General features: G+C 43.6%; 1 protein-coding gene across 5 annotated transcripts in view; it reads right to left on the bottom strand.

The window, feature by feature from the left end:
- Window positions 1-13214, bottom strand: part of Enox1 (ecto-NOX disulfide-thiol exchanger 1) — a 674222-nt gene extending 661008 nt beyond the window's left edge. For 4 of the 5 annotated variants that reach the window (XM_045145349.1, XM_045145350.1, XM_045145345.1 and 1 more), the window contains exon 1: window positions 13098-13214. The gene's annotated coding sequence lies outside the window, so the exon portion shown is untranslated. The remainder of the gene's footprint in view (window positions 1-13097) is intronic. The other variant, XM_045145348.1, reaches the window with a different exon arrangement.
- Window positions 13215-13573: the final 359 nt, after the last annotated feature.

Genomic DNA, 13573 nt, shown 5'->3' on the forward strand with positions numbered 1-13573 from the left:
TTAGATGATGAAGGTAGAAATAGCCTCATGCAAGGTAGTCCAGAGCAAGAAGCCACTACCTCCCTAAAGAAACCATAACAGGAGGTAGTGATGGTGGAGTCCCATGTCAAGGTCATTAGTGAACAACCAGAATGAAAGAAGGTCTGTGAAGCATGAGTATGGTGACAGAAGAGGGGTTCCTGCCACCAGCAATGCCACCCAAAGCTACACCAAAACTAGCACCTTGTTTTTTGCTCTTTTTTCTGCTGTCTCTAGCCAGCTGACTGCAAAGTCTGGGGAAGTAAACTACAAGAGTGAGCCCCTAGTAAACAGAGAGGAAAAGCTGCAGCAACAGACAGGAAAGGAAGGATATGCAGTGAACAGAGGAGTCGTCATCACAAGCTTTAATAAGCAAGCTTCTAATACAAGAGACACACCTGATAAGGTCACCTTCCTGTCACCCAGTGGCCACAGGAGTATACAAAGTGGAAGCGTTATCTGGTGGACAACCCACGGACCTTCCTGCCGTATTCAGGTAGCCTCCGATGACACTTGGCAGAATTTTAACAGTGAGAAGGCATATGGGAAATTTAATTTTTCATGATGTTTTTCTTCAGTTACAAATAGGCCAGTATTAGATCAGGCAAGGAAAGTTTTAAATTCTAGAATGAAAATGGATATAGCTATTAAAATTAAAAAATATTAAGTCATATATAGTTGTATATATTGGTAATCTCAGCATTTAAGAGACAGAGAAAGTGTACTGAGGCCAGTCTGAGCAACAAAGCAAGTTCTAGGTCCTTTCTTAAAACAATAACAACAACAACAATAATATTAAGTAAATAGTAGCTCATAAACACATGTGTGCAAGTTAAAAGCAGGGATCTGCCAGGTGTGGTGGCACATGCCTTTAATCCCAGCACTTGAGAGGCAGAGGTAGGAGGATCACAGTGAGTTTGAGGTCACCTTGAGACAACATAGTGAATTCAAGGTCATCATGGGCTAGAGTGAGACTCTACCTCGAAAAACCAAAAAAATAAAAATAAAAAAGCAAGGATCTAAGTAAGGTTAATAGAGTGCATCAATGTCTACATCCTGGTTATAATGCTGTAGTATATACAATATTTTTATGAGATGCTATCTTTGTAGGATCTGAGCAAAGGAGTACAGAATCTCTGTACTGTTTCTTACAACTACATCTGAATACACAACTATCTCAAAGTGAAAGGTTCAAATTAAAATATAATACAGAATTCCATTGTGTAGATATACCACATCTTTGTTATCCATTCTTCTAATGATGGACATCTGGGTTGATTCCAGCTTTTAGCTATTACGAATTGAGCTGCTACAAACATGGTTGAGCAAATCTCTCTGGCTTTTGGTTTGAAGGTTTTAGGGTATATGCCCAGTAATGGTATAACTGGGTCTGTTGGTATTTCTATAGTCAGCTTTTTCAGGAGTCTCCATATTGCTTTCCAAAGTGGTTGTACCATCCTGCATTCCCACCAACAGTGAATGAGTGTCCCTGCTTCTCCACATCCTCGCCAGCATTTATTTTCATTTGACCTTTTGATGTTGGCCATCCTTATTGGGGTAAGGTGAAATCTCATAGTTGTTTTAATTTGCATTTCTCTGATGATTAGGGATGATGAACATTTTCTTAGGTGTGTGTTTGCCATTTGTATCTCTTCCTCTGTGAATTGCCTGTTTAACTCTGTGCCCCATTTAGTGAGTGGGGTATTTGTCTTCTTATTGTTTAGACTTTTGAGTTCTTTGTAAATTCTAGAGATGAGGCCTCTATCAGTTGGATAACCTGCAAATATTTTCTCCCATTCTGTGGGTATTCTATTGGCTTTGCATATTATATGCTTGTCTGTAAAGAAACTCTTCAGCTTCATATGACATAAACGACATAAAGAAATTTGAGGAAAAATGGTTGAACCTGGAACAGATCATTCTCAGCAAACTTACCCAATCACAGAAAAAAAATCGACACATAGTCTCACTCATCTGCAACACTTAAACTGAATCTGCCCAAGATGCCTTACATACCCAGCAAGCACCTCATGGACTAGACAATAGGATGGATGGGAGGGCGGGGAGGGAATCAAAGGGTGGAAAACAGTAATCCGGACCCAAACGGCAATGGTACCATAAAATTCTACTTCCTAAAAGGCAGACCAAATGGCTGAACCTTCACTAGACCCTTACAGGAAACACCTGAACCACAAGACACTGGAGAGGGTAGGATCAAGACTGACCTAAATCTCCTACATCTTCCCTCCCTCCCTCTCCCCCTCTCCCCTCTATCTCTCTCCTCTCTAACTCTTGTATATTAGTTATCTTTTTCCTCAATTTCTTAGTGGACACTGACCTGTAACCCCCACTTCCAGCTTGGGCCTACCATCCACAATGAGCTTTTGATCAGAGAAACAAATGACAAAAATCAAAATCAAAACAATGACAGACTTCTGTCAGAGTACTTGATGACCCACCAAAGGCCAGTGATAAGACCCTATTGCTGAAGACTCCATACACAGCTGATGCGTAAAATGGAATGACATGGCCGGAAGCCAGGAGAGAGTCAGTCCCCAGACAGTCAGCGTGTCTAGTGCCAGAAGGTGCTACATAGGCGACTGGGGGAAATGACCAAGATCTGTCCAAGCAACACATTGTTTAACCTAATTAGCAACAAATAACCGGATGTGATGCCCACACAAGTGCAATAGTGGTACACAGCCATGGTGAGGAATCAATTGCTCTTGATTTGGCTAACTGATCCACTCAGTGGTACTAGACCCTTAGCTGGAGCTGGGAAACAAGTCAGAACCATACCCAAACACAAGCCCACTCTACAATATCAAGCTACCATCAATCACGGGGTATAAGAGGGCCTACACCTATCAAACTGTCTATCAAAAAAGTAAGTGTTATCTCAATTTTCTAGGTCCTAACTTACTCTCCGTTGGAGAATCTGCTTCTCTTTTCCAGATAGATGCAGATCCTAAGAAGAGAGCTGCCCCAACATACCTCAAAAGGGGCCCTACAGAAACTAAGGACAACTGGCGAAATAAGTAAGGGTGATGTTTTCCTGTGAACCGGATACCAGCACAAAGGGGAAGGAGATCAATGCAGAGAAAAATCAACTCCTACCAAATCAGAGAGCCAAAGCCTCAGAGGCCCCCAACACCTCAGCACTGAAGCAGACCAAAAATGAACCCAACATGGCTCAGGGAAATCTTGCGGAAGAGGGGGCGGAAAGGATGTCAGAGTTACATGTTGGGTCATGATTTGCAGAGACATTTATCATACTAATAACTGGGGGCTAACTCCACAATGCACGACCCATTTTCATTAACAAGGAGGGTCTAATGGGAGGGGGTAAATCACAGATGAGCCTAAATAATGGTACCAAACTGCCTGTATTCACTGAAATGAAAACTAATAAATTAAATTAAAAAAAAAGAGAGAAAAAAGAAAAAAAAATATAATACAGATACGCATAATATCCCATATTGACAAGGCCCCTTGCTTTTTACTGTGTTTCTCCTAGAATGCCCCTGACCTCTCCTACCCTCACATGCTCAGTGTCTGTACTGTCAAAATGCTTTGTTCTCCCTGCTAATCAAATACAAGTGCACTCTTTCCCATTCCACAATTGCTCAAAGTTTAGTCTTTTTGTCATTGACTCAATACTACTTTTGCAAAAAATAGAATGGTGTTAGGCTGTTCATTTGATTATTCAGCCTTCACATTTCTCACCACAGAGTCAGAATATTAGTATTCATACTACACTAATTAGAAGGCTGCCTTATCTTATTTCATATCATCTAACAAGCTTTAACTTGCTCATTTCATAATTAAGCATTTAATTCAAAACAGCTCTCTTTTTGGATTTATGCTTCCCTTCTCCCACTCTCTGTACCCTTGATCTCCTTTGGGAGCTGGTAGCCTAAGAACTGGCAAAAAAAAACTGCAGTCAGAAGCTGGGCTTTGTGACAAAACAGGAGGAGAAAAGCAGCCCCTCCCCAGCTACCACTCATTCACTTAAGCTAAAATATAGGCTATCAGAGCAGCATGGAAAACAATAGATGTCAGTGCACAGAGTCATGTCTGGTCTTCCAGAAACTGACTGGCTGAACATTACTTCTTGGCCACAAGCAAGGGAGAAACAAAAATCACTGTTCATCACAAAATGGATAGACATCAAAAATATCTCTCTAGTTCTCTACAAATCCACAAACCTTTCCTGTGAAATATAACCTCCTTTCTTCCTCTAATGATCTGATGGTGAATTATTTATAGTCTTCAACTTATTTTTTGTCTTCTTTTATTTATGCCAAAATTGTACAATTTAGAGATCCTGGCTGAGATTATAAACCAAACAAAGAGAAGATTCTTGACCTTGCAGGGTGCCACTTGTAAAGGGCAGAAAAGGATAAAAAAGACCTAAGCTTCCTTTGAGGAATTCCAGTAAGCTAACTCACCACATATCAGAGGTGGGGTGTGTGAGCTGCTCCATAGCATTCTGTCTCAAGCTTAAGTACTTATCACTGCTTGCCTGGTCACTGTCTCTTCCAGCTGGTCTCATTGCCCCCAATTCTTCCATTAATCCATTCTCCACATATCCACCACAGTGATCTTTTTAAGCTCCAAATCTAAAGTATAGTGCCCTCATCTAAAGCTTTCAGTAGCTCTCTTTCATGAAAGGCTGGAGCTCCCAAACTTGCCTTCTTATTTTTTTTAAGGCATATTCTGCCATTTTTCATGTTAAATTCCACAGAAGCAGACCTTGAGACAGAAATTAAGTGCCAGCCATCTATTTGAGAAGGAATCTCAGGAAGGGTTAGTACAGGCTGCAGAAGAGACACAGCTGCTAAGACACAGGTTATCAGACTGCCTCTGTGTGTAACTGAGATGCAGATTCAAGGTAGAAGCCTGAAACAGAGAGCAGAGAATCCATAACGGCTGTCATCACATTCCAGGTGGAAGAAACTATCCAGCTCTTTTCTCCCATGGCTGAGGGTAGGTAACTCAAGGCCACTATCTGTGCTGTCTACATGAGAGAGAGAAAGCCCTCAGGTCAAGAATAGGAGATTATTTGCAGAATTCTATAGACAGCTTCTGGAGCATGGAGTATCAGGGTGTATGTATAAGATTGATCATGACCACTCCACCAGGTCACATCCCCAAAGACTCCCATGCAGTGGGTTTGGGTTGGACCTTGAAAGTCCATGAACAAGCAGATTTGAGAAATTCTGACCAATTTCACTACTTCAAAAACTGTGGTGGACCCTGCCAGGTTCTCTATGCTCCCAAGGTCAAGTGACCCCATGCAAATCGAGCTGTCATGCCACTCTGAGTTTGTGCACTTTGCTGAAAGCAAAATGTTCTCGTCCAAGAATTAAATTTATGTATTAAGATTCTTGGGGGATGGAGAGATGGCTTAGTGGTTAAGGCACTTGCCTGCAAAGCTAAAGGGCCCCAGGTTCAATTCCCAGGACCCACATAAGCCAGATGCACAAGGTGATGCATGTGTCTGGAGTTAGTGGTCAGCTTCAGCAGCTGGAGGCACTGGCATACTCATTCTCTCTCTATCTGCCTCTTTCTCTCTTTTTCTTTGTCAAAAAAATTATTATTTTTTTTTTTTACAAAAGAATGTTGGGGGCTGGAGAGATGGCTAAGCAGTTAAGATGACTGCCTACAAAGCCTAATGATCCAGGTTCAATTCCCCAGTATCTATATAAAGCCCAATGAACAAACTGGCACATACACCTGGAGTTCATTTGCCGTGGCTAGAGGCTTGTTATGCCCATTCCCAACTCCTTCTGTCTCTACAAGGAAATAAACTTTTAAAAAGATTTTTTTAAAGCAAAGAATTTTTATGGATCCCAGAGGCAAATACAGTGCATTTCATACATACAGTAAGTGCTCAATAAATTTTGCTGAATAATCGCAAAAGGAGGTACTAGCAAGAACCCTAGATCAAAAAGAAATGTTATTTATCTAATAAATAGTAGGTCGGATTCACTATTAAAAGACAAGTACATATTAAACAACTAATATATACAAGACACTCAGGAATCCCTCAAGAAAAGTTTAGGTTAAATGAGCCTCATCTGAAGTATTTGGGGCAAAAAGTGTTTGGAATTTGACTTAGAGATACCTGCACATACATAATGAGATATCTTAGTGATGAAGACAAGTAAGAACATCAATTCATTTAAGTTTCAAATGCACCTTATACATGGATCCTGAAGGTAATTTTGTTGCTGTTTTTCAAGGTAAGGTCTTGCTTTAGCCCAGGCTGACCTGGAACTCACTATGTAGTCTCAGGCTGGCCTTGAACTCACAGTGATGCTCCTACCTCTTCCTCCTCAGTGCTGGGATTAAAGGCATGCCTGAAGATAATTTTACACTATAATTTTTAGTGCATGTGCATTTTGACTGTAACCCACCCCATTACATGAGGTCAGGTGTGGAATTTTCCACTTCTAGTAAAATTTGGTGCCCAGAAAGTTCAGGATTTTAGACTATGGACTTTCAGATTAAGGATTCTCAGCCTGTGTTTTAACCTCTTAGCAGTATAAACTTGGCTGATAAGTAGCCATGAGTATAGCTTGTGATCCTCTAGAGTCATCTGCAGATGACCACTCTCCCTCTGCAAGAGGACAAAGAAGGCCTTTTTTCAATGGCACCAGATACCTGGGGTTAAGACTTATTCCGGTGACTGTAACTTGGGCACCTGGTATTGCAGTGGTGACTCCATGCTCTGATTCTTATGGACACAATGATTTCTGAGGCTTTCTAGAGGCACCAAGTGTCCTCTTGCAAATGACACCAAAGCTGAGGCTCTGGCCACTTAAAGTTATTAAAGACCTCGTCTATGATTTTTCCCACATGTTGGGGATGTTAACCACTGACCTTTGACTCATTCCAGTCTGGATAGTGACCATAGGGCCAGCCAACTTTACCCTCTAGTTTCAACTAAATAAAGCATTCCTGGGCTGGAGAGATGGCTTAGCGGTTAAGTGCTTGCCTGTGAAACCTAAGGACCCCGGTTCAAGGCTCGATTCCCCAGGACCCACCTTAGCCAGATGCATAAGGGGGCGTATGTGTCTGGAGTTCATTTGCAGTGGCTGGAGGCCCTGGCGTGCCCATTCTCATTCTCTCTCTCTCTCTTTCTCTCTCTCTCCCTCTTTCTCTCTCTGTCACTCTCAAATAAATAAATAAAAGTAACCAAAAAAAAGTTAAAAAAAAATAAAGCATTCCTTTGGAATAGCCACCATAACTCTCATTAAGATACTATGGGCTATTAAAGAGTTATTCTATTAGTAAAACATTCAATAGACTTCTTGTGACTTTCTACACTGCAAGAAGTATATTTCTAAATATCACTGGTTAAGTTAGGTGGTTCATATTTTAACAGAAAATCTATTAGAAGATATTATCAGCATATATGGAAAAATATTCTAGAAAGTAAGTTCTATTCTTCCTATGCTACATTTTTAAAAATCTAAATATAACCATATACAGATCTCCCAAATCAAGCAGATTCTGCCTGCCCTTAACATAAGAGTTTACTTGGCCTTCAGTTCAAAATGCATGGAGGTATTCACATAAGTAACTCTAATTCTGAGAAGAGAAGATGCTTTTCTGGCAAGCAAAAAGGATAGCAAGTGCCAGGCTGCGTACACATTGACCGTTTGTTTTCAGCAATCATCCTGTTAGGGTGGGTGAAAGTTTCCAGTTTATAAGAGCAGAAGCTGACAGAAATGAAGATGTAAATATCTTTTAAACAATTCAAGTCCAACAGCATTCTATCACAAGGATGTGAGCAGCAAGTGGAAATAAAAGTTGTATTTGTGCACACATATAAACACATTGTCTTAGATTTTTAAATAAATAGGAAAGTTAACTAAATATCAAGATTCCAGTGGATTAAATGCATGACTATCAAATACCTAGCATCAAAACAAGCACCTGTCCTGGACAAACTACACTCACACTCTGTGGAAAATTCTCTATATTTTTGTTTAGTTTTTTTTAATGTTTTATTTTTATTTATTTATTTATTTATTTATTTATTTACTTGAGAAAGAGGGAGGGAGGGAGAAATGGGCACACCAGGGCCTCTTGACACTGTAAACGAACTCCAGATGCATGCACCATCATGCGCATTTGGCTTACACGGGTCCTGGAAAGTCAAACCTATGTCCTTAGGTTTCTCAGGCAAGTGCCTTAATTGCTATGCCGTCTCTCCAGCCATAGGTTATTTTTCCAAATAATTATTCATTTGAAAATCCTCCTAGCTAGAACAAATTAATAGCAGGCTTCTAAAACCAAGTTAAGCATGCTACAAATCAATTTATTCAACCTTACAAATCTGCTAAGGTGTTTCTTTTCAGGTGAAAATGTCTCTTCAATGATACTTAACACTGTTTCCCCAATCAGTTCAGTTTCTTTCCTTAAGGTGTTGTACTGAAGTTAAGTGCTTACTTTTGAAATAAGTAGCAAGTAATAACACAGATTCCTTAATAACAAATTCAAAATATATCACATGTGGAATGCATTTCCTAAGTTCAGAAGAAATGTTTAAATCATGCATATGTGGTCTGATTTTGCCAGTCACTTAATGCACCCATAATCATTTTAGAATCAAGGAGCAATTTATACCATGACCTTGCTCAGAGACGGAAGCCTCATCCTCAGCTAGCATCCTCAACTATCAGGCATTATGCATCACCTCTGGAAAGATGGTTTGATAAAACCCTGAAAAGAATGTGATGTGCAACAGTGTGTTCCACCTTCCTGACAGTTTCCCAAACCACTTGTGTTGTAGGATAGGAGACTACAATTAATGAGTTACACTTGCAGGTAAGACAACCCAACCCACACAGTCTTCAGTTCATCCCTATTAAAAATGCACACACCCTGCTGAAGTGCACTTCCTGTGCCAGTATGAGGGCCTGAGACTGCCTGAGTTCAAATCGCCAGATTCCACATAAAACAGCTGGCCACCTGCCCCTGTAACCTCAATCCCTTAAGGGGAGAAACCCAGGAATCAATAGAGCCCCATGTTTCAGTTACCTTCAAATTGCTGCATAAAGCACCCAACCAAAGGCAGCTTGTGGAAGGGTATGGGTTTAGTTTGGCTTTCAGACTTGAGTGGCAGGGAAAATGATGCCATGAGCAGAGGATGGACATCAATCACCTCCTGGGCAACATCAGGTGGACAAGAGCAGCAGGACAGTGCACCAAACATTGGCAAGGGGAAGCTGGCTATATTTTCCTTAAGCTCGCCCCCAACAACACACCTTTTCCAGGAAGTTCTAATTCCCAAATTGTCACCAGCTGGGGACCTAGCATTCAGAACAAATGAGTTTATGGGGGACACCTATTTCAAACCACCACATCCCACGAACTCCAGAAACCATAAGAAGGGAAACTCCAGCTCAAAAACAAGACCAGACAGAAGAGCAACTAAATAGAACACCCAAAGTTCCACTCCAGGCATCACAGAGGAGCAACCCACTGCTGCAAGCAAATGTATGGACACCACAAAGGCACATACATGTTATACACCACATACACACACACCACATTATACACATAGGCAATATTAATAAAAATACAAATCACATACCAAATAGGATATTATTGTAGACCTATAATCAAACACATCAACTGTCACAGCAAATTACTGAGCTTCCAAGTATTGAGAATGAGGTCCAATTCACAGAGACTGAAGACAGAGTGCAGTATATGCAGTGCGTGTATAATCGCAAGCAAGCCTAGTATCCACAAATGGGAATACTAGGGAAATACATTCATGCTATGTTACTCTAGCAGATTTTGCTAGCTTACAAATAGCACTGTAGTAGGCATACTTATTTAATCTTGGCTGCACAGTTCATGTAAATAAAGAACAACAAAAAACAATAATTCAAAGAGGAAACTGGTCAAGTGTTCCCTAGGGGAAGACATTTCCAGAGTGTCTCTGTCACCAGGATTGAGTTATATCCCTGTGCCTCAGTGCCATTTAACATTAAAGGGTTAGGCTGAATGTCAATGTCTACTTCTGTTTTAGCAGTAAAAGCCTGCCATCTACTTAGGTATCACAGATAACGCAAGTCTATAATCGAATCAGAGCCCCTGACAAGAGCAGAAAGTATGCTTACAATGTCTGATGACTTTGAAGGGGAGAATGAGAAGGGCCTAAACAAACTGTCCCTTTTGATTTTTCTGTTTACAGTAGGCTTAAGAGCACAATCAAAATTACATGTTCCATTTCATCTAACAATAACAACATAACTTTTATTACAACATAAATTTAAATTTCTTTAAATAACATCCAGAAAAAGAAATGGTTTCACCTGTTTGAAATGAATTTTAGTAGATATGTCTTGTTGAGGGTTGCAATGTCTGGGCTACAGTGTGAGTATTGGGATGTGCAAGCAGCTGTCACTGCTTTGTTTTTCATTCACAGTAGGTGGTTGCCAGGCAACAAAATACTATTGTCTGTTTCCATGATCTATTGGCCAATTCTACTAGTGATAATGCTTTCTACTGTTTAAAACAGGGCCACCTTTTGGACAGGAAGAAAGGAGCAAAATTTCTAAGGATGATAATTTATATAGGTGTATGTGGATAGATGGATGGATAATAGATAGACATAAATATGTTGGATATATACTAAAATTACATATACAAAGGTGTAATAACATAAATACATGCCGTCTGTATACATGCATATGTGCTTTGCCATTATTTGTTTCCTGTCTACAAGCCCATCTAAACTTGATAGGCCCACAACCAGCATCCAAATCCATGAGGACAAATCAAAGTATGAACTAGAGAAATAAAAACAAAAAATTATGTTCTCAACAATAGCAATCATTTCTAATTTGTTAGACGAACCAAACTCTGCTCTTGAATAGAAGAAAGTCCTCCAGACAGAAAAGTAATTCTACCTCTTATATTACAGTAAGTGGAAAGCCTTTACCATCTACTTTGGAGATCTCCGGCATTTTCAATGTTGTTTTGCTTGATATCATATGTTATCAGTGTGTTCAAAGATAATTCAAGTCGTGTTGCTGTTCACACCTAAAAATCTAAAATTTTATTCATCTTAAAAATAATTGAATTGTCCTCCCTGGAATAATCTCATGTGATTCCGCACTTTGTTTTGATATGAGTCCCTGGGGAAGTACAGTCATGCTATGTTACTCTAGCATATTTTGCTAGCTTACAAATAAAATAACACTCAGTGCACTCCATAGAAAGTTGTAAACATTAACTTGCATCAGTTGCTGCTTGTTTTGCATTGACAAGGTTTCTAAAGATAAGAATTACACTATTCTTAAGATGTACAGACACAACATCTAAACAGCCTGAAGGAATTAAAGCTTGAAAAGGCTAGAGGCAATGATGCTTTGAAATGAAGAGAAATCACTATCATTTATACAGATTTCTGGAAAGGCCCTAAATAATGCCAGAACAATCTTTGGATTTTATACAATGCTCATCCGTCTTTTCTTGCAATATTTCAAAAGCACTTTAACTATTTAATGCATCCCTCCAAAGGGATGAAATTCATTACCATTTTGCAAATCTACATATTACGAGAAGCGGGAATAATCAGTATGCATTACATGGTCAGACATTACTACTATAAAGTCTCCTATCAAAAGTGCAACGCTGGCAAACAAATGCAGGGTTAATTATGAATTAAGTACTGGCCCAGATTATTACTTTTCCAGATAGAGGCGTCTTCCCAGCAGAATGCACCCACCTCTCCATACTGCCTACAGGGATTTCTCCCCGCCCCCCTTCCTTCTTCCTTGACTTCATATTCTCACTCATCAGTGTCTCCCCGCCAATCAACTTCCCTTCCCCTTTCTCCTCTCTTCAGATCGCTTAAAGACCTTAAGCTCCTGTTTCCAAGCCAGCAGACTCACATCTGTGGCCCAGTTTGTCAAGCACCTCTCCATGTGCACTTGTTTCCCACATTCTCCTAGATGTTTTTAAAAATCGCTGCCACAGAACAAAAACAGTCTTGGTAAAATTCGGTTTTTTTGAAAAATCATGATATAGAAGTGAGAGATTAAAGACGAAAGAGTAAGCAGAAAAGGAGAGTGGGCAGGAAGAAGGGTGGCTGCGCTTCTGCACACCGGGACACTGGGTTCTGACAAAGCTGGGCGTCCCCACCTGTCGACCCCACTTCCCCCATGTGCTCGCTGCAGGATGACAACCACAACACTGCAGAACAACCCCCCCTCCAAGGAGGCGGGGCCGTGCCTTCAGCCAATCAAGACCCGCGATCCCGGGTGTCCAACCTATGGGGTGGCTGTGGCTGTGTAGGGGGAGGACGTGGGGTGGTCCGGGAGGGGCCGCGTCCGTGGGAGGCACGCACGTGTCCAGAGAGGCGGAGAACCCGCGGGCGCCCGGCTGCCGAGGCGCGGGCTCTGTCCCCTGGCAGCCTCCGAGTCCGAGTCCAGCTGCCCAGATGCCCCTGGACTTCGGGCCGGACCGGACAGGGCGCGCGTCGGCCCAGGAAGACCTGTCCAAGGTGTCCGTTCCCCGCCGGAGGGACAGACGCAAATAAGCAGAGTAGTACCGGGCGCAGACCCGGAGGGGAGGAAAGTTTGCGGCCCTCGCCAGAGTGGGGAGCGCCCGGCGGGGAGGGGAGGGGATGCTGGGCGGGCGGGTGGCCCCCTGGGGAGCAGAGGCAGCGGCAGGGCCGAGCGAGCCGGCCCCGTCCGGGGTGCGGCGGCGCGGGCCGCGAGCGGCGGGGTGCGCTGTCCAAGGTGCAGGAGGGCGGTTGGCGCGGGGCGGGCGCGGAGCCCGAGCGGACGTCGGCTGGCCGGCGGGCGGCGAAGAAAGAACAGCTGTCCGGGGCTCATAAAAGTGCTGGAGCTTGAGCTGGGGTACGGCGGCGAAGGGCGCGGGGGCTCCCTACACGGCTCCCTAGCAGCCTAGCCTTTAGCTCCTTCCTCCTCCCCGTCGCCGTCCGGGGCCAGGCCGGGGGCGGGACCCGGCGGGGGTTGGGGGGACGCGGGGCTTTGAGCCGGGGCGCCCCGGGGACGCTGCGGGCCGTGGGCAGAGCGGCTTACCTGCGGCCGCCGTGCGGGGATCGGGGAGCCGGGCGGGCGCGGCGCCTCCTCGCCTCGGCGTCTCCTCCTGGTCCGCTTCGTCCGGACTCTGTCCCGGGATCCGAGCTCCGGGCGGGGACGGGCTGCCGCCGCCGCCGCCGCCGCCGCAGACGGAGGACGCCCCGTGGCGGCTGGAAGCCGGTGTGAGTAGCAGCGCCCGGGAGAGTGCGAGCTGCTCTGGGGCGCTGGAGACTCCGCGGCTGGGGCGCGCGGCCGTGCGCACGCGCGCCTGCCCAAGTGAGGCAGGGAGGGCGGGCGGGCGGGAGTGCGCGCGCGCCCCTGGGGTGGGGGAGTCGGGAGCGAGGGGAGGGGGAGAGGCCCAGAGATGCTCGCAGGGACCGAGGCAAAATTCTTGGCCCCCGGAAATCCGTACAGCCGAGGAAAGGTGGGGAGCGGGTCTCGCCCGAAGGAGCTGCCTTCCGAGGGCCGACGGCAGT

The sequence above is a fragment of the Jaculus jaculus genome, chromosome 3 (assembly GCF_020740685.1).
Source record: "Jaculus jaculus isolate mJacJac1 chromosome 3, mJacJac1.mat.Y.cur, whole genome shotgun sequence".
Taxonomy (NCBI): Eukaryota; Metazoa; Chordata; class Mammalia; order Rodentia; family Dipodidae; genus Jaculus; species Jaculus jaculus.